The sequence below is a fragment of the Zeus faber genome (assembly GCF_960531495.2).
Source record: "Zeus faber genome assembly, chromosome: 5".
Taxonomy (NCBI): domain Eukaryota; kingdom Metazoa; phylum Chordata; class Actinopteri; order Zeiformes; family Zeidae; genus Zeus; species Zeus faber.
Genome location: NC_137192.1, coordinates 18,404,244 through 18,425,616, shown reverse-complemented (window position 1 = coordinate 18,425,616; position 21,373 = coordinate 18,404,244). Strand labels below are relative to the sequence as shown.

Sequence of the window (21,373 nt, the reverse complement as noted above, 5' to 3'; positions counted from 1 at the left end):
AGAACAACCGTTCCAATGACAAGACTCTGGATTCTGCTGGGGATGCAATGGTACGGTTTGAGTTTCTTTATATTCAAGACTTTTTTTTTTTATAAAAAGTTAAAAAGGTGTAAAAAATGTTTTCATAGTAGTCTGTCACAAATAACTAGTGTAATCCTCTGTGTGAATGACTGTTGGGTGAGGGGGGGGGCAGGGTTTTAAGTGAAGCGACTTACAATTATTCGAATACCGACGGACGCAGCCATCAAGAGCAATTAGGGGTTAAGTGTCTTGCTCAAGGACACTACAGCATGCTAGCAGGAGGAGCCTGAGATCGAACCAGCAACCTTTAGATTACTGGACGACCAGCTCTACCTCCTGAGCTACCACCCCCCAATAAGTTCATCTCATTGGACAGGTGGTGTCCAGGATAGTGGATAATTCATTTCTGTTAAAAAAAATAATAATAATAATAAATAAGTGTGTGTGAGTGTGTGTGTGTGTGTGTATGTGTGTATATGTGTGTATATGTATATATATATATATATATATATATATATATATATAAAAATGTTTCACAATAAAAATGTAAAAAAAACAGTACTACAGTTGGTTATTTTTGTGAAGAACAGGTGTAAACAGTATTTTTCACACAAATAATAATAGTAAAATAACTTATTTAAATGAAACCTCACAGTCAGAACAGTGCGTGTGTGCCTTCACTTTGTGCACCTGAAGTGACAGTGGGTGCGCTCCATTTCAGCCACGGCACCTCCCGGTGAAGGAGGAGCATAGGCTTTCTCTTGCATGGAGAGGGAAACATTTTCCGGTGGAAGGAGACGGAAACTTAAACAAACAACACAACATAAAACTGTAAAACTTGACAAAAAAAAAAAAAAAAAAAAAAAAAAAAAAAAAAAGAACGGCAGCGAGACTCGGTTCCCTTTATTCCTAAAAAAAAGCCGTTCAAAAGAATCGGATCGTTCGTGAACGGGCCGACACTATCCGGTGCGAGTGGAAGCAAGTGTCTGAAGAGAAGTCGGTAATAAAAAGAAACTCGGGGGTTATTTTCCCACTGGACACCTTGATTGATTGCAGTCTTTACTAAAACATTTCTATGTAGTTTTATCTTGTGTTTCTATTGAAAAGGACAATGCAGTTGAAAAAAAAAAAAAAAAAAAAAGCCCTGCGCGGCTGACGTGGCCAGTGGAGCTCCAACAGTGGATTCAATAGGGAACAGCAGTTACGGCACTTTGTGCCCGTACACTGCACCAACCTGTTCGGTGGACCTCTCCTGTGATAACGTAATACCGTGGTTCACGTGTACGTATTGAACCGTAGGGAGCGTACCAAACGGTTCGGTAACAAACCGTGTACCGTTGCATCCTTAGATTCGGCCTGTTTAAATTTAGCTGCTGGTCCAAAAGAAAAAAAAAAAAAAAAAAAAAAAACCCAGTCAAACTGAAATTAGAAAGCAGCTTCTACTCTCATTACCAACCTTATGCAACCTCTTCACTTCCTTTAGTTTAAGAACGGGGGGCAGTTGAGGGGAATCTAAGAGAGGAGAGAGGAAAAAAAACAGGAGCAAAAGATGGATAGCAAGACAGGAAGAGAGGAAAAAATTCTCAATGATGAAACGGTCTGTGCTGTTTAGTGATTGGACTAGGGCTCAGCCAATGGGAGGAACAGCTCCATGGCAACAGGCTCTGTCACCAAGAGAAAAGCAGCCATACCGCTCAACACCCCCATCTTTTCTTTTTTTTTTTTCCCCTCTCACTGTCTCCACCCCCCCCCCCCCTTTCCCAATTATAGAGCTCAGTGTATTTACCAATGTACAAACACACTGGGTACTCACAAAAAAAAAAAACAAATAAACACCAACACAGGGAACACACATAGCAGCACTGTTCCACTAATAGCTCAAACATGGCTTATAGTTAAACACATACACACAAGTGTACATGCACGCATACACTTCACAAGTTTTAGCAAAGCGATCAGAATGAGTCATTCACACACGTCGTGTATTTGAGTGTGCGGATTGGAGATGACTCCCTCACACACTGTCTGCTCTGCGTTGTGTTCAGCTACGACCTGATGGGAGCTGTGACTAACGATAAGGTCTGGTGGAGCCGTACCCTGAACTTAGCAGATTGAGTTCTCAGACAGAAAGAAAAACAGCCTCCAAAAATAAGGCCCAAAGCTGATCCAGAGGTACAGTCACTTTCTCTCACTTATCAGGGTCCCCACCCTTAACACAAAGATCAATTCCCTGACTTCTCCACTACTGAACTCCAAAACGCATGTCCAGTGAACAAATATTTACTTTGTGCAGGTGCAAGTGATAAAACCCTCAATTCAAGAGTCGTCGTCACATGCAGTCATGAGAGTTTGGTGCAGTGAAAGTATAGCTGTCTGCGTAATGGACCTTTTGGGCACGATTCTATTAAATTCTATTTCAGGTACGATTCATAAAACGTCTCAAGGAAATGTTATATTGCGCAAATGTTATTTTTCCCTATTGTATTTATACGATTTAGTTTTTGCTAGCCAAAAAACTACAAAAGGCTGGATGGATGTTTAGAGATCAATGCTATTAGAAAATAAAAATACATTTTTGATTAATCATATGCATTTGCACGTAACAACTTGACAGCCCAAATATGTCAATTAGCCTTCAATCAGCCAGACATATATATTAACAACAGTTTTTTAATAAGATGTCTGCAGTTTCTATTCCATGAAATTGGCAAAAATACGCATAAATTCCCTGATGTTCCCCGTCTTGAATAGGATTTTTAAAAATTCAAATTCCGGAAAATCCAGGACCCATGGGAACCTTGTGTATTGTTGGTATTATTGAGCAGTCTGTAAGCTTGACGAGCACATTTAGGATTTCGATTAAGCTGTCTCTTAGGGGAGGGAATGCTGTAGTAAACTATGCTATTTTGTCAGAAATTCTGAAATAATATTGTCTGACCTCTGAGCTAAACAGGATCATTTAGCACATTGGTGGTCTCTTGTGTCACAAGATGCAACTGCTCACAGTTCAACTACATTATTCCCATACAAGTTAATTAAACGGAAAGCAAGCATTTGTTGATGTCTGCCAAATGTAACAATGACAACATCACGTCTTCACAGGCAATTACAATATACAGTATGTGGCCTATGGTTCATGTACATAGACACCGCCATCATGTACACCACCTCTGGTACCGGTTGCTCTCACGGGTGAGAATTTGTGCACTTTTTTTTTTTTTTAGACAGTTTCTAGTAGGGCTGGACATATGGCCGAAATTAGCCGAAAAGTTTTTATATTGATCTATGTCGATAATTATCACAATATATATTTAATAATAATAACGCTTAATTTACAGATTTAAGTGCATTCTCATTGCTTTAAGTTAAACACTGAATAAATAAAATACAATAAAAAATATGTAAACAAAAAAGAGATAATATATAAATAAATAATGTAATAAATAAATAAAAATAAATATTATATAAATATATACCATATACATTTAAATATATAATATAATCATCACTGTCTTCTGAGAACAGTCCTAAAAGTTCCAGAATCTGCACTTGGCCAGAGAGCGCCACAGCGGGGCGGGAGCGGAGGAAGCACCAGCGTAAGATTGGCTGGGAACATGGTTGTTTCTCTGCTCTGTATTATTTACTGTTGGTGTCACGTTTCTTTCTCTGCTGTACGATTGGCTTGGCTGTTCGTGTCGTGCAGGTAGAGGAAAATGGACTCTGCATCGAAAATAAATCTCATAAATGTATCGTTGTGATGGAAGATTTTATAAGCCCTAGTTTCTAGACCACTACATAGATCACTTTCAGTGAAAGTGAAAATTGCTCATTTCTTGACAATTGACATTTCTATGAACAAGCAAGTGTCCTACGTGACATGTGGTCTCAACTATGTAATCGGTTCCAGTATTCCATAGAATACTGCATTGCATTTCTTTTAGGGTTCAACCCTGTCTTTGGGACAAGTATCCTTGCTTCCTAAGCTGTTTGTTATATACTCTAGACTTTCAGGCTTTTGGTACAGCCATGATTTTAATTTTCTTAGTTGTAGGCTGTAATAGCAGAAATGACAATGAACTCTCTTCCTGAAATGTGTGATAGGTAAAGAGGTACATAAGCAAGCGGTAAAAGTTAATTTATAAAGTTATGTTAATATTTAAAATACCACATTATGATATTTTTGGGGCCAGTGATCAAATCTAGACTAATGACAGCTGTGAACAGTAGAAATAAACTAATACTAGCTGTCAGCACACGTACAGCAGTCATGTGTGTATGTGTATGACTCCTTGAGCACCTACAAGCATGAATCCTGCATCATGTCTTTACATATAGCGATTCCCAATATGGTTACGTATTGATGAGGAAAGCCCTGGTTTATGGAGCAAAGCACAAGTCAGCATCTCCATCACTGGGGCTTCCCTGAAATGTCTCACCCAGCCAGGCAGCCAGGCAGGAACTCCATGCCCTGGGGAGGGAACACTGATAACCACTGGAGCGTAAATCTAGCCAGGGCCACCATACAACTACCTCCGTTTTGCAACATCCCCAAGCCGATTCCACCTTATGTTCACCGCTACTTGTCTCTAACTTATGTTACACATTTATTCTCTCTGGTTGATTGTAGACATCAATTTTTTTTTCCCTACTTTTCTTTCCAAACAGTACCTCCTACACCAACCCCTCTGGCGATTCAAGGCTAGTTACAGTATAAGGGGAGGAAGTAATCAAGTTTTATCTACTTAAATATGATTCTCATCAAATTACATTGCAGTGACTACCACCAATACAACCTCAAAAGTACCTATCATAGGAATACCATTTTGATGATTAATCATTGGAGCATCACTCCAGGCAAACCTTCCCATTCCATCCCGGCACTCTGTGAGCCTGCCTGAGTGGAACAAATTGCCAGGCTTGCTTGAGCATGTTGGTGTGGCACTTTATTACAGTGATCCACATCTATCTAGACTTAAGCCTTCTGTATAGCCAAATTTGTATACTTTTTAAAAAGGTATTGGAAATGGAAAATTGTGGATTTGCAATGATATAGCCGTTGGTGGTTGTGTTGGTATCCTTGCCATCAAGCTCGTTCAATTGCCATCAATAACTCCAGGATTTTTAAAAGACAACTTCAGGAATTTCTTTAAAATTGTTCAGTTGAGTGCTGCAAAGGCTTGCTCTACATTATTTGAATTATTTTTGGGGGTTGAACTGTGTTGATGTTCTGATGTTGATGAATATTCTTTTGTGAGTTCAAACATTTTACACAGTAGTGTTATATGTAAAGCTACATTAGTTACATAAATGATAAAATAAAGGTAAAAATGTTTCTGTACCTTTAAGTTTGGTGCAAAAAAGTGTAGCTAATTTGCACCTATAAAGTACCCAAACACTAATTAATTCGACAGAACTCAAACAGGGCAATCAGGTTCGAATTCACATCACTCCTACTTACTGTAAGTGGTCCAAAGTAATCCAAGAAAATAACTAGGCTCCCGTACAGTTTGTTCAGACCTCTTTATCTTCAAAATTCTATTTATTTCCTTCTCCGTCAAATATGTTAACCAAAAAGGTGCACATCTTGTTAGGCTTGTGATGGTAGTGCCATTTTTACACATCTTTAGGGGATGTCTGTTTCCTGCATGAGATGCATGCTATTACCAACCTTTGCCACAAGAGAGGGGATCATAAGTTCTCTTTTACCGTTTTTCCACCAAAATGAGCGCATATATTTTAAACGTGGGCCGAACAGCTGTATCAAACATGTCAGATATTAAAGAAAAAGCAACTTTATTTTCTGCTATTTTGGCATATAGAAGCATGTTGGACGTCTCTAGAATAGGCAATTGTATGTCAATTGCATGTGTGACAACACAGTCACAACCAACACAACCTGTCGGCAGGGTGTGTATTGCTTTTGAAACCATTGAGGCAAGTCGTGCATGAACAGCAAAACCAATGTGGTTTGTTTTCTGAAAAAATGTAAAACTTGTGAGATGAGCTTGGTCTTCTGGTGGAGACGAGGTGTTAATACATTTCAAAAATGGCTACATAGTGGTGGTGGTGGTGGTGGTGGGGAGCAAGACAGAACAGAAGAATGCAAGACTGACCAATAATATAGTGCCAATTACACCCCCAATGAAATTATTATATTATGAAAAGACCTTACAGACATGACTCTACAGACAGTGAATACTGATAGAACACAATACTATTACTGACCTGTAACCACACCTCCTTTTGCTACAGCCACACTTTCCAACATCTGGTTGGCTTGGCTGCCATGCGAAAACAGTGATGGTGGTTGTCTGAGGGAATCTTAAGAGCTGTGAGTGCCGCACAGCAGCCAACTAGCAGGGAATTTGGGCGTCCAGCCAATCAACCAGAGCGGCTGTCTAGGCTGGGCCAGAAGTCAGTGTGGTCCCTGTCACACTTTGGCTTGTCCACTCCAAAAAGGCCAGCAGGCAGGATACCAGGCAGCCCGCCAGTCAAACAGTTCTCCAGCCAGCCAAAAGACAAGCCTGTTCTTGTCTCAGCATGCCAGCCGGCTTCACCTTTTCCCTCCTCTTCAAACCAAGCATGCCAAATATAGCTCTTCAAATCCCCCACAACAGAGATCCAACTTGGGGTCTGTAAACCAACGCATACATAGCTTAACCTGATTGTATCAATACTAGTAAGGCATAAAATGGGAAATGTTTATACTCAAGTAGTACAATTTGGACTCTTAATATGGCATGTCATTTTTTGTATTTTCTGTATGATATACAGTACAGAGACATTTCCTCTTCTCTGAATTTTTCACATTGCAACTAGGGGCAGTGAGCAGCCATAGAACAGTGCTCATAGACCAACTCCAGCTCTTAAACAATGCTTTGATGACGGGCATTGGCAGGACTGTCTACCGAACATGCGTGTCTTTCAGGTGTGGGGGAAGGAGATCATGCGGAGGAAACCTATGTGAGCGGAGGAAACCTATGTGAACTAGGGGAGTGCATGCTAACTCTGCACAGAATGGCCCTAAGTCAGGTTAAAACCCAGAACCCAGCAACTATGTCACAAAGAAAAGCTTATAATAGAAATGGAGGCTGTTCTGACCAATTACTCCTTTTCCTTTTTATTATTTTTTAAGGAGTTGTACTGCATTGTGGGGTGGATTTTTATGTCTATAACTCCTCATTCCACACCATTGCTGTGGAGAAAGTGGTCACTTCGGGTCATCAAAAGTCAAAAAATAAATAATACCACAAACAAAGGAGCTGTAACCCAAGCAAAATAAATTACATTTGGTGTGCAAATCATTCATTCTTTCATATGGATATGTTTGGGTGCAGAACAGCCTAGATTCAAGAATGTTTTGGTTAGCGAGTTAGTAAGTGATAATGCATGCAAGTTCCTTTCCTTTTACAATTGTTTAGACTCATTAAATCAAATCCTCGCCCTGGTAACATGGCTGGTCATCAAACATTTCCTCGTATTTGAAATTTGTTTCCATTCACCCCAATCATAATTTATCTGAATCATAAAGTACATGTCATGAAACCAAAGAATGTGCAGTACAGCCCAGATTAGGAGGTAGTGTTAATTAACGGCAGTGCACATGACACACAAGCAGCCAGATCAGGTCGCTGACCCGACGGTGGAGGCAGGTCAGATCCTCGCTGCGCTCCGCCATCTGCTCACCTGCAACCATCACCAACCACAACCGCAGTCTCTACCAGACTCAGACTGTATATTTTAGAATTTTCTAGCACACACACATCCATATTTCCCCATTTTCCACCATTAGGTAAGACAGAAAGCTACTTTACAATTGTAAATGTAATGTTTAAATTTAAATCATAGCTCATCTGTATCCCAACTAAGGGTGTTTTCTGTATTTAATTCATTTTAAATATGTTGTTACAATATTGTTGTAAATCTGACGAAATTGGGTGCACTGGACAATTTTTCCTTTACTTCCCCGTTTCACTTCTTTTTATCCCTATCCTGAAAAATCATCATAGAATGTAGCACAATAGTCCAAATAGTTTTGACATTGAGTACAAACCCACTGACCTAGAGCACTGCAGTGCAGCGGCAGAATTGGTATGTGACATGTGCAGGGGCCTTTTTGCACAGCGAAAGAAAAACCCTACGTCTTTCAGCAGATTGATATGGTACGGAAATGGAAAACAATACAGGTACTTCTCACTTAACGACCGAGTTCCGTTCCTACGATCAGGTTGTTAAGCGAGTTGGTCGATAAGCGAGGACCAGTGTTATTTTACGGTAAGGGGGCGTGGCCATTGCGAATGCTAGTGTCGTCTGTACTGACTGACTGACTGTGGGAACGGGAATGAGAACGGTGATGAGATGAGATGTATACAGTGTATATAGTATATAAAGTGTATAAAGTGTGTATAGTGTATATAGTAAATATAGTGTACTTAGTGTATATAGTGTGTATAGTAAATATAGTGGCCATAGTGTATATAGGGTGATGCATGATGAGATGCTTGACGCTGAGATGCCACGCACACGCCGCGCGCACATCCGCGGTATTGTACGCAGCGTACAACACAAATTGGTCAGAGTGCTGGTCGTAAGTCCAAACGGTTGTTAAACAGGTAGCTCTTTAAGTGAGGAGTACCTGTATTATTACATTTTATTTCAATGTGTTAGTTAAGACAATGGAGTCTATGTTGCATCTTTGGGCCCATACAGTACAATACTAACTGCAGTTGCATATTATTTAAAATTGACAGTGAGGTACATATGTCCAGGGATGGGGCCAGAGAGGGCCTTTTTCACGGCCACTGTCTCTTCCACAGAGGCGGCCATGTTGCACCGCCGTGGGAAAGGGTGTTCAGTTGGTTGCAATCTGCAACCTCACTGCTAGATGCCACTAAATTCTACACACTGCAGCTTTAAGACAGGTTCTGTGCTTCACTATGTTGAAGCGCGGATGACGCTCTATGGAATCTGTTGAGATCTAAATGATAACGGCAGTTATCATTTAGATCTATTACACGAATTAGAAAATTGTGCTGGAATGAAAATAGTCTAGGGCTGAGCAATATATTGCATATTTGGATGGGCTTTAAAGTACAGTCATCATATTTCATTATTTTCTCTTTTTTTTTTTTCTTTTAAATCAAATAAATCTATGAATGCTTATTCCAGCAATATGATGAAGGACATACATACAATGAGACAGAAGGGGAATGGGCTAATATGAGAAGAAAAACAAACAAAGCATCTTCAGGCGAGACATTTTAGTAGATGATAAACTGTCATACAAATAACTATGATTAAGCATCAAAGGAGTGCCTCTAGATGATCTCATATTACTTTCCTTAGAAGTTGGAACGCACTGCTGTACCCATAGGGGAGACTTTTTGCTATAAATACAGATATCCATTGGTTCAGGCATCAGAATGGCCTACTGGCACCTCTCAGTCATCCTCTTGTTTCCTAAAGCAAGAAATGGTCTCATATGAGCTAACACAAAGCAACTTGCCCGACAGCGGTAGTTCTTTTTTTATTTTTTTGGCTGACAGTGAAACCTTGTATTCAGTTCGATGGTTAATTGGCCTCAATCCAATGAATGGAAACACATTCGATTAATCCGATTTTAATTTGTTGCGAAATGTTTCACATTGACTTAAGATTTACTTCAAATTTTAATTGAACCACGAGTACGGAAACTGACAACTATGCAAAATGATCGATCTCAGATCAAATAATCACGCAATCATGTAATAATTTCAGCAGCTCTAAATTAGTGTATTTGAAAATACTTTCACATGGAATGGAAATTTGATAACTATCATTACACGTCGGCCAAATAGACAACACCATAAGGTTTGTGCTATACTGTGTGCATTTTAGTTGACTTCTGTTTCAACTGTGTCCGTTTCACTTCGGTCTGCAAGAGGATCATCATCTTCCTCAGCTACAAAGCTCAACAGGGATCGAATTGTCTTTGAACTAAACAGAGGAGTTCTAAAATCCATACCGGTGTACACACAAACACCAAAACAACTCAATGGCACAACCGAGCTAGAGATCAAAAGGTGAGGAAGCATGTGGGGAGGGAGGACAAGGATTGACAGGATGGAGTGGTCAGGAGGCGGGAAGGAGCATTGCTATCATTCTCTCGCAATATAGGTGTGTGTTGACATTAAGCTAAAATTATAAAGATATAACTCTAGCGCAGCAGTGAGGGAGGATGAGAAAAGTGTGAACCTGCTGACTAGAAAGGCAATTACAGCGGCAGCGAGTTCAGGGTTAGCTATTGATTTATCTTTCTCCCCTTTCTCTTATTCTCCCCCTCTCTCTTTCTCTAGCTCCCTCTCATTCCCCACTCTGTCGTTTTCCCACGGACTGATAATTGTTAGGCAAGAGGGCGGCTGCAAAAGAACAAACTACCTGGGAAGCAGTTTTCTGACGCAAACAAACATCAAATGCGGTGTTTCCACAAGAAGTTCATTTCAGACCCGTTGATGCACAAAAAAAAAAAAAAAAAAAAAAAAAAAACACAGAATGACAAAGTGGCGCATTCGATCGGGTGCCGTAGCACACACATGCCAAATTATAATTTCTGTGTAGCTACTAGTGTTGAGTGATTTGTTAAATACACCATTATCATTTATCTACATTTTTTGAATACTTGATTTAAATTAACTTTAACTAACTGCCAGCTCATTGCTGCATATCCTTTATTTCAACAACATTTATCATATTGTAAAATGTTTTAGCTGCGGAGCCCTATTATAGACAATCAGCTGGTTTGTCTTACAATAATTAGGTAAACTGATTTTTTTTTTCCGTTAAATATCAGCAAGACATTTAATTTCTATTTCATTCTCACCCAAAGTCCAGTTAACCCAGACAATTCTGCCTGACTGTTCATTGGAAAAAGGGCACTGAGAAAATTGACTTTTAATACAAAGCTGCATTAAGTGAATTTCAAGGTAGCACTGAACTCCGGTTTTGTCCTTAGTTGTACAAAGTATTCCATTTCAGTTTTAGTTACACAGACATCTGACTTTTCTCGAATATTTCCTCAATGGCAACTGGAAAAGACATTGTGAATTGGCGAAAAATCAGTTTGCAACAGAGTTAGTGGAGGAAAAGGGTTTTTTTTCTCATTTTTGTCAATAAATATATATAGAGTTATTGGCCTAGTGGGAATTCTTATTGGCCTAACAGCTCACTGGGCCAGTAGTATTAGGCTATTGGGGAAACATTCAAATACACACATGGGCATAAAATCAGAGATGTGTGTACACACAGAAAAAGATGAAAGTGAGAGGATCGACTTAATTACAAAGGTTGCTGCTAAGCTCATGACTTTGGCCACAAAAGCCATGACTGCCTTTTCTCCTTGGAGAATGGTACCAAGTGTGTAGGCAAGGAGACATTATGGAGAATACACCATTAATAGTGCAAAGGTAGTCAAAGGTTTTCTTGAGATCAGATTTTTTTGTCAAATTGTTCACCCGCATTTTTGAATGTAACAAATATTCAATCTGGTACTGACAGAAATCCATATGACCCACACAACCTACATGCATATGTGAAAAAAAACAAATGATGTCACACCTACCGGATGAAAACAAAACCGGGACTACTTTTGTGCCGATGGAGACAGTGCCATGGGGACAGAGTTTGCATGAGAAAAAATTGGTGCCGGTCCAAGTGTCCTGGAAGATTTCAATGTCCCGGACAAATGGGAGAGATTCCGGTCAAATATCATCTGCGTTATCGAGTTTAAAAACAATTGATAGGCAGGCTATAAAGAGAATGTTATCATCAAGGCATGTGGATTTATAATATTTATTAACAAATATTCAAAATTAAATTAAGTCCTGTCAGTTAACACTGTTTTAAAAATAAATAAATATTACTACTTGAAAATTAATAATTTACGCTCATGAACAATACGTAACAAGTGCAGCCATTTTAGTTAACATTCCACTAAAATACATTTTTTACCAAATCAAAAACAAAATAAATATCGCAAGTAGGTCTAAATAAATAATGAAGTTTGTGGTGTTGTCCGTCTTCATCGGGACGTCCCGTCGCCATATTTTACACAATGAATATTTACCGTCTGCTTTGGGTCGGAACATAAATATCCCAAAAAAGGCCAAACTATTGATGTTTGTGTCCCAATGATATATCAGCTTTCTGCTTCTCCTCTGAGTTTTGGACACTGCCGCTCTGTCTCTGCTCCATGTCTACTGTGTCTACAAGCGCAACCTGCGGGCGGGGCTTATTTGTATATCGACAAAGGTGATTGGTCAGGGGTGAAAGATCAGCTTCCGTTCATCCAAACGGATTAGCTTTCTGTTGCAACTTGCCGAACGCGGAAATGAACAGATGTGCTGCATTTTTTATCTAAAGTATTGATTCTTTTTTATTTCGACATTGAGGAAAAAAATACGGCAATAATTATCGTGATTTTTCTATCACTGAGCACCAATTCACTAGCGCTTAAAAGGTATTATTTCCATGTGACATTATGGCCGGAGAAATTTAAATGTTGGACTTCAACAGATTTTCAGGCCAAAAACCAGCAGTTAGCGGATAACGGAAATGCTGCATAAATGACGAAAGTGTAACGTGAAGAAATCAGATTTCGTAAATATTTTCTCCATGCTTTAAAAAGGAATCCCACATGTATCTTAAACAGACCATTAATATATTTGAAAAACATATCAAGACTGTTATGGATAGGAAAAAAAAAAAAAAGGAAAAATAAGGTTTGTGTGTCTAAAACAGTACTAAAGCCATAAGGACGGCTTTCCATTTATAGAAACAGATCCCCCCCCCCCCCATTTAAGACGAGGGCTCTGCTGCACTTGCATCTTATGTGTTCTGGCAAAAACACATTTAAGGTGGCAGTGCAAATCAGCACATATAATTTTCAATAACAAATGAAGTTAGATTTTCTTTCTACAATAACACATCCTTACACCTTCACGCTTACAGCCGCTTTGCAAAACATCTCTAGAGGTCGGCATTCTGACGAGCCTCACTGCTTGTTGCTATATGCAAACCGGTAGAATGCGTTCTCCCAGCATCACAGCAGCGTGACGCCCTCCTGTCAGTGACTCCCCCCCCACCCCCACACCCCGCCCCACCCGTGCACCCCAGCACCCCCCTGATGCACATGGACGCGGTAGCAGGGAATTCCTCATTACCTCAGCACTGGCCTCTCTTAAACCCTCGCAGGCTGGTATGTGTGCGTGTGTGTGTGCCCGCGCACAGACGCATGTACTCACACCCACTCAGGATACATACAGTACACACTCAAAGCACGGCATGGCTCACACATATAATTTAAGCTAAGGCTAATGAAACCCCGCTTTCATCCCCCTAATAATTAAAACTCATTTAAAGACGAATTGGAGTTGGATTGCGGATATCGTGTACCCCATTGTAAGAAAAAGGTGAAGCCTATTCAAAAGAAAGAGAAGGTGCATGACTGTGTTTTGCAGTTATCCCCATTCTTTGATTTTCACCGGGGTACTAGAGCCTAATTAAATACAATGATACGGTGCTTTACGATAATAATGAGCTCCTGCTAAAAAAGAGAAAGATGACAGCAAAGAGACGAAAGCTACGGCAGCCAAATCAACGTTATAAAAGGAGTGCCAGTGAAAGCAGGCAATACTAGAGCCAATGATAACGGCAGTAACTGTAAGTTAGACCAGATCTTTTGGTGTGAGATGTTAAGTGCATGAAAAAGAAGTAACATCTCACTTTACTTGCCTGAATATTACTAATGCTAACTGACATACACACACAAAAGCACAGTAGAAGCTTACTGTATTTAGAGCTCAGCGCAGGAGGTTTCCAGCCTTATAGGATCAGCTGTTTTACAGATAAGTGCACATTACAGAAGAAGGGGTCGAAACAAAAACAGCAACAGCACCAGCACCTGGACCGTGATGATTAGTTTTATCTGGAAAAAATAAAAATAAAAAATAAAAATAAAATAAAAAACAATTCTGACCCCCCCCCCCCCCAGCAACAAAGTCAGCTGGGTAGAGGGAGCTGGACACTCCGGTGCCCTGGCTCACTTTCGTCCTTCTCTCCTGCCGCTGGTTCTGGTCTGGTGTCGTGGCGATCAGCAGCCTTTTTCTTCTTTTTTTCTGAACGAGGAAAACCGCTTTTCTCAGTGCGCCCCCTTTTTTTTTTTTTTTCCTGAATGAAGCATACACAGAAAGCCTTGCTCCCTCGCTCAGTGCTGCTCGCGCTCTGTGACGAGCACACCGCTCCCTGCCTGCTCCCTCACCAACCGTCCTATCGAGACGACTCCCTCTCTCTGGGTCTTTCTCACTTCCTCGCTCTTCCTCTCTCCCACTCTCTTGAAACAATAATTGCAATGACAGCTATCCTAGTGCTGGTCGAGAACTCCAGCTGCTTAAAGGCCCACTGTTGTTTATCTGCCTGTCACAGGCTCTGGATAAGAGCACAAATAATGAATTAGATAGCTGTGTTTAAAAAAAGCAGTATTTTAAAGAAATGGGATGTTTAGTGCAAATCACACCTTTAAAAGGTCTAAACCTACAGGAGCAACGCCTCCCAATCCCCAGCTGCAGCAGATCCAGCCCCTGTGATATCCAGCTGTCCTTATCTCCAGCCAAAGAAAACACTAATGTTATGCTAGAGGATGAAAAATAAAAAAAGAGGCTGTGGAATGGAAGTGCAAATAACAAAAAAAACCAAAAACACCTCATTAGCTGCTAAAAAAAGATTATTCCCTCAAGGACGACATATTTGCATCTTTTCCCCCCTCTCTGCAGTCCAGTGCCAGAGTCAGTCGACAGAAAGTTCAACATCAAACAAAACTTAAGCACAGGAACTTGGTGAAGAACACAAAAAACGTGGCTCAAGGGGCATTAGCCTCATCTCAGCGGTACCGTACCGCTGACCACAAGTGACCACACTTAATTGGGCACCGTTAATAAGACAGGCAGCCCTCCCAGCTTCAAATCGGACATAGAAAATATTTTTGAAGAACTGAAGAAATCTAGAGGGTGGTACCTCGACTTACGACTGCAATTTGTTATATAAGAACGGTTGTATGTTAAAACAGTCTTTTGTCGAAGCAATTTTTCCCATATGAATTATGAAATCATGAAGGGTGAAAATAAACAAAATACACAGCACAAACACAGTAAATATGAAAAAAATATCGATAAGCCACGAACTACGTGCACACACAATGTAGGTCGCCCGCTGACTGACTGCTGACTGACTGTTGACTGGCTGCCGACGCGCCAACTACAAATTTCCACGTTCGTATCTTGGAGCAGTGGGTCGCAAGTCGATACAAATTTTTGTAACTATCGCAGCTCGTATCTTGGATTAGTCGTAAGTAGATGCAGTCGTAAGTCGAGGTACCACTGTATCTAGAAAGCAAAGTCTCAATGCAATCAAGATAATTGTTCCACGACAAGATGTATGGAGAGGACTGTGTGAAACAAGTGTGAGAGTCATTCCTCATAATTTCAGGTAAAGACAATTTTAGAGGTAAAGAAAAACACCACTACCCACCTCCCAATTATAATAAGTGCATTAATATAGTTTACAGCCATACTAACACAATGACATGTAGTTGTGTTCCTATTTGGAAACAGTGGTCACATATTTAGAACCACAATACCTAAATGATGGTATAATACTTAATAACATTGCCAAATCAGAACCTAAACTTGAACATAACATGGCACCTGATCTGCCATCCATCAAACATTGGAAACAATAATAATATGTACATTGGAAAAAATAATAATAATATCATTCACGTATTCCTGCAGCTTCTATGCTTTTCGGTCAGCTGGGTATTATGGGAACTCTTATGGGAAGGTGAAAACAGTTGAGGCAAACAGCAGAGCAGTTCTCTGGACCAAGACCAAAAAAATAAAAAATACAGACTGTAAATACACTTAACTGAAACCCTTCTGAAGACCCTCTGCAGTGCAGAGAGAGAGAGAGAGAGAGAGAGAGAGAGAGAGAGAGACACTAGTCTAGGGAGACACTGAAATCTGTAACAGCTTCATGACACCGCGGATATTCCCAAAAGAGGCCTTTCATTGAACACCTGAATTAAACAAGTTTGATTTGATCACATTTCTTGGAATGAGTTTTCATCCTCGACAATCTGTAATTGTTATTGGAGATTTTGCACGACACACAAGACGCTACACGAGATTCTGTTCGGCCGGAGCCCTGTGGCGTCTGATAGATGGGAGTGTTTCTCCATTTCCTGTCCCTTCGGAGCGTCACGCCAAAACCCGCCAGCTTTGCAGCACTGACAGTGAAGTCAATCAGGCAGCCATGTCTAATCTGAGGCCCGGCTCGCAACCACACATTCAGTCCCTTCTGCTCTGATCAATAATTTACACCGAGCAAGCAATGCAAGGATAAAAACAAAAGATGGAGGCAGAGGAAATAAAGGAGGGAAAGAAAAGTCAACAGAGCGATAGCGATCAAGACGCGTGGCGAGAGGTGGGGGTGGGGGGGCAGAGGTGATAACAATGAGTAAAAGAAAAAACGGGCAAATGAGGGAAAGAGAAGGATGGAGAGAGGAAGGGAGAAACAAGCAGGAGTGGCGGAGGGAAAGAGGAGCAGCAGCAACACGCTAGCTGCTCTGGCAGAGATCTATAAATAGCTCTTCAAATCTCTCTAGAAAAAGCCACTCTGCCGCTGCTGCAAACACACATTCAGAGACAGGAGCAGATATGGATACCTGGTCAACAAAACCAGCATATGCATCACGCCAAGGCACCCCCCCCCCAAAAGAAAACACATCTTCAAGCCTCTATATTTAGAAGCTTAACTTGTATAAATATTTAATAGGAACAGTAGGCAAACATGGTGAAGCAAAGACCATTATTCCTCCCAAATGGAAAATACACTCACTCGTAATAAGTCATCAAAACAGCAAGAAAAATAAAACCGGATAATAAGATTTCAACCAGTCTAGCCATTTTAAACCTCTCCAAACGAGCATCTTCGATTCATGACTAAAGCGAAGAACCTTAAGTTACTGAAGGGATGCTATTTTGGTTGGTGCACACTGCAAGACACAGGAGATGAGGCAGAAAGCAGCGAGATCCTTCGTTTTGCCCGTCGCTGGCCTTAGCAACAGCACACTGTTGATTCAAAGATGCGCCGCCTCGCATTCCACCGTGGATTTTGTCCCTCATTGAAGCCGCAACCGTTTCTTTGACAATTTAACACAAAACTCTCCGTACAGGACAGGCCCTCCCTTCACTTTTGAGCCGTCTCACTTAGAATAGACAACTTCCTATTAATGTGGTGGACGTTTTTCTTTTTAACATGGCCAAGTCCAAGCACTGTACAAATTCAACCGATGTGTAGGAAACGGCTGAGCCTTTGGAGATTTCCGAATCACTCCTCAAAGTGACCTGTGAGTGTGACACGTCCAAAGCAATTCTTATCACAACCAGTCTGCGTATAACATTTCAGAAATCTTTAAAAACACACAGTGATTTCCATCTTTATAATAACTTCAGCACCAAATGTGCCATAATTCATGATATAAACCATTAACCGAGAGCAATCGTGCACATCATCCACCTCTACTCCACCCGACCCAGAACCAATTCAGATGGAATGTGGGAGTGTCATCCTCCCATTCAATTCAATTAAAGATCTGATTGACTTATGATCCTCTCACTGCAGATTGGACCCCAGTGTCACGAAGCACCACCGGCTGCTTGTTGACATTTTGGGCTTTGGGCGAGTCCACAGCTCGTCAAGGCAGCACAGTCATCGTAAACATCATCTGAAAAACTTCTGGCGCCTAAGCGATGATCAAGCCCTAAAATACGTTAAAATCACCTCAACCTGGCTTTCTCATGGCACATCTTCAGAATCAAAACCAAACTCAGAGTCAGGCTTAATTGGCAAAATATGCTCGAAAACAGAAACCCAATCATGTATGTATGTATTTGTGCCAGTGACACAGTTTCAGATGTTAAAAAAATTGGTTTTAAGGAGTGTATTTACATACACTCGGTTGGATGAAATCAACAACAATAAGCAGTATTTACAATGTATACAACGGACAAGCAGCATGTCCAATTCAGGTAGTGTCTGTCAATAGCAATGATCAATAAACACATATTGAAATGTTGAACATTAACTGAATAGATGAATGTACAGGCATGTTGCAGGGACCCAGTCAGCTGTTCATAACTGAGGTGGTAAATGCCATGATCAATTCCCAAAGGGGAGTCAATGGTGGAGGTTCAACTCACCGTGGGGAAGTAAAGTGGCTTTTGTGTTCGGCTCCAGGTCGGTGTGGTTGGGTCCCTCTGCGGAGCACACACAGGTGGAGCGGTCAGAAACACTGGCTACCCCACATGCTAACAATAGCTAACGGCTAATGCCAATATGACATAGCTGTCTCTCTCTCTCTGTCTGTCTGTCTGTCTGTCTGTCTCTCTCTCTCTCTCTGTCCAGTGTGTATAATTAGCCACCTAGCCGCCTAGCCACCTAGCTAGCTCCACAGCTAGTGTCTACAGGGCAGATAGCCTTTTCTTTACGGATAGCTCATGATCATATGAAATGGTGACGCTGCTGGAAACCCAGCCGCCCCACTCACCGAGCACAGGATTAGATGTTTGCAGTCATGTTCGCCTTGTAATGAACCTCCAGCGCCGCTGACAGCTCACGGTGTGTGGGGTGCCAGATCCTGGACTTACCGATGCTAATAATGCTGCTGCTAGCTTCTGATAGTGATGCGGGACTCAAGAACGATTCGTTCGTAGCGAACGAATGCTGAAATGACTCGGTGGTCGGGATTCAATCCGGCAAGAGGAGGCGAGCGAGTTCGACTCACAAACTGGAAATAATTAGCTAGGGCTGAATTAAAGTCTGAGGCAAAAACAGAGGACAAGGCATTTGGCACAATTGATATTGAATTGCACTATGCATTCCTCCGGAATAAACAATTGTGACAGGATCCTTCCTGTCACAATTGTTTATCCTGAACAAACAATCATTTTATTTTTCCTCTTTTTTACTGAGTGACTTGTCAAGAACCGAATCTGAAAACAGAATCGAACCTTTCACCACAACTGTACTGAGCAGACGCACAAAGAGAAAGGGGAGAGTAGGAGGTGTGGAAGGAGAGAGTAGGAGGTGTGGAAGGAGAGAGTAGGAGGTGTGGAAGGAGAGAGTAGGAGGTGTGGAAGGAGAGAGTAGGAGGTGTGGAAGGAGAGAGGAGGAGGTGTGGAAGGAGAGAGTAGGAGGTGTGGAAGGAGAGAGTAGGAGGTGTGGAAGGAGAGAGGAGGAGGTGTGGAAGGAGAGAGGAAGAGGTGTGGAAGGAGGTGTGGAAGGAGAGAGGAGGAGATGTGGAAGGAAAGAGGAGGAGGTGTGGAAGGAGAGAGGAAGAGGTGTGGAAGGAGAGGGGAGGAGGTGTGAAGGAGAAAGGAGGAGGTGTGGAAGGAGAGAGCAGGAGGTGTGGAAGGAGAGAGGAGGAGGTGTGGAAGGAGAGAGGAGGAGGTGTGGAAGGAGAGAGGAGGAGGTGTGGAAGGAGAGGGGAGGAGGTGTGGAAGGAGAGAGGAGGAGGTGTGGAAGGAGAGAGCAGGAGGTGTGGAAGGAGAGAGGAGGGGGTGTGGAAGGAGAGAGGAGGAGGTGTGGAAGGAGAGGGGAGGAGGTGTGGAAGGAGAGAGGAGGAGGTGTGGAAGGAGGTGTGGAAGGAGAGAGGAGGAGATGTGGAAGGAAAGAGGAGGAGGTGTGGAAGGAGAGAGGAAGAGGTGTGGAAGGAGAGGGGAGGAGGTGTGGAAGGAGAGGGGAGGAGGTGTGAAAGGAGAAAGGAGGAGGTGTGGAAGGAGAGGGGAGGAGGTGTGGAAGGAGAGAGGAGGAGGTGTGGAAGGAGAGAGGAGGAGGTGTGGAAGGAGAGAGGAGGAGGTGTGGAAGGAGAGAGGAGGAGATGTGGAAGGAAAGAGGAGGAGGTATGGAAGGAGAGAGGAAGAGGTGTGGAAGGAGAGAGGAGGAGATGTGGAAGGAACGAGAAGAGGTGTGGAAGGAGAGAGGAGGAGGTGTGGAAGGAGAGAGGAGGAGGTGTGGAAGGAGAGGGGAGGAGGTGTGGAAGGAGAGAGGAAGAGGTGTGGAAGGAGAGGGGAGGAGGTGTGGAAGGAGAGAGGAGGAGGTGTGGAAGGAGAGGGGAGGAGGTGTGAAAGGAGAGAGGAGGAGGTGTGGAAGGAGAGGGGAGGAGGTGTGGAAGGAGAGAGGAGGAGGTGTGAAAGGAGCAAGGAAGAGGTGTGGAAGGAGAGAGGAAGAGGTGTGGAAGGAGAGGGGAGGAGGTGTGAAAGGAGAAAGGAGGAGGTGTGGAAGGAGAGGGGAGGAGGTGTGGAAGGAGAGAGCAGGAGGTGTGGAAGGAGAGAGGAGGAGGTGTGGAAGGAGAGAGGAGGAGGTGTGGAAGGAGAGAGGAGGAGATGTGGAAGGAAAGAGGAGGAGGTGTGGAAGGAGAGAGGAAGAGGTGTGGAAGGAGAGAGGAGGAGATGTGGAAGGAAAGAGGAAGAGGTGTGGAAGGAGAGAGGAGGAGGTGTGGAAGGAGAGAGGAGGAGGTGTGGAAGGAGAGGGGAGGAGGTGTGGAAGGAGAGAGGAAGAGGTGTGGAAGGAGAGAGGAGGAGGTGTGGAAGGAGAGGGGAGGAGGTGTGGAAGGAGAGAGGAGGAGGTGTGGAAGGAGAGAGGAAGAGGTGTGGAAGGAGAGAGGAGGAGGTATGGAAGGAGAGAGGAGGAGGTGTGGAAGGAGAGAGGAGGAGGTGTGAAAGGAGAGAGGAGGTGTGAAAGGGGAGAGGAGGTGTGGAAGTAGAGAGGAGTAGGTGTGAAAGGGGAGAGGAGGAGGTATGGAAGGAGAGAGGAGGAGGTGTGGAAGGAGAGGGGAGGAGGTGTGAAAGGAAAGAGGAGGAGGTGTGAAAGGAGAGAGGAGGAGGTGTGGAAGGAGAGGGGAGGAGGTGTGGAAGGAGAGAGGAGGAGGTGTGAAAGGAGAGAGGAGGAGGTGTGGAAGGAGAGTCGAGGAGGTGTGGAAGGAGAGAGGAGGAGGTGTGGCAGGAGAGGGGAGGAGGTGTGGAAGAAGAGGCGAGGAGGTATGGAAGGAGAGGGGAGGAGGTGTGGAAGGAGAGAGGAGGAAGTATGGGAGGAGAGGGGAGGAGGTGTGGAAGGAGAGGGGAGGAGGTGTGGAAGGAAAGAGGAGGTGTGGAAGGAAAGAGGAGGAGGTATGAAAGGAGAGAGGGGGAGGTGTGGAAAGAAAGGGAGGACGTTTGGGAGGAGAGAGGAGGAAGTGTGCAAGGAGAGAGGAGGATGTGTGGAA

General features: G+C 42.6%; 1 protein-coding gene across 8 annotated transcripts in view; it reads right to left on the bottom strand.

The window, feature by feature from the left end:
* r3hdm2 (R3H domain containing 2) overlaps positions 1 to 18,752 on the bottom strand; it is a 53,973-nt gene extending 35,221 nt beyond the window's left edge. For 7 of the 8 annotated variants that reach the window (XM_080000481.1, XM_080000486.1, XM_080000485.1 and 4 more), the window contains exons 1-2: positions 18,659 to 18,752; positions 18,312 to 18,368 (exon numbers count right to left, since the gene is read on the bottom strand). The gene's annotated coding sequence lies outside the window, so the exon portion shown is untranslated. Of the gene's footprint in view, positions 1 to 1,477; positions 1,534 to 18,311; positions 18,369 to 18,658 lie in introns of all 8 variants that reach the window. The other variant, XM_080000482.1, reaches the window with a different exon arrangement.
* Positions 18,753 to 21,373: the final 2,621 nt, after the last annotated feature.